The following is a 551-nucleotide window of genomic DNA, read 5'->3' as shown; positions in this document are numbered from 1 at the left end:
GCCGGTCAGGTCAGCCCGGTCCTGGGTGCGAGTCTGCGGGTCGGTGTCCAGCCGAGGGGATGGAGTGGGCAGGCCAGCTCCGGACGAGGATGCTATGGACAACTGGTCCCCTTCCCTGGGTGCTGGTCATGGGGACCAAGCCAGCCGAGGCCCAGGTTGTGTCCTACAGAGCATTGGGCATGCCCGTGTCTGCACCGTGGGCTGGGGACACCGCGGGGGTATGCAGCCCTCCTCCACCCTCCCCAGCTCCTCTAGCAAGGCCTCACCTAGAACACAGACCAACCAGGCCTTCAGGCACAGAGATGCCAATGGCCTCAGCGTGCAGAGGCCCCTGTGCCCACGAGGAACTCATCCAAAGTGCGTATTGCACAGAGAAGAGTTTTTCCTTTCTTTCTTTCTTTCTTTTTATTATTTTTTTTAGAAAGAGATATTTTTGTGATAGAGTGTGTGTGCTTGCCAGAGAGACAGCGAGAAATCACCTCAGGGGGATGGCCACATCGCAGTCCCCTCTCCTCCATTCTCCTCTCAGGATCTTGGGCACGCATGCACAC

General features: G+C 57.9%; 1 protein-coding gene across 1 annotated transcript in view; it reads left to right on the top strand.

Moving 5' to 3' along the window:
• The window catches only part of TLL2 (tolloid like 2), a 147,101-nt gene that overhangs the window by 134,629 nt on the left and 11,921 nt on the right, over positions 1–551 (top strand). The window lies entirely within an intron of this gene.

This window comes from Tupaia chinensis, unplaced genomic scaffold, assembly GCF_000334495.1.
Source record: "Tupaia chinensis unplaced genomic scaffold, TupChi_1.0 Scaffold000539_1, whole genome shotgun sequence".
Lineage (NCBI taxonomy): Eukaryota > Metazoa > Chordata > Mammalia > Scandentia > Tupaiidae > Tupaia > Tupaia belangeri.
This window is presented reverse-complemented; position numbering and strand designations above follow the sequence as displayed.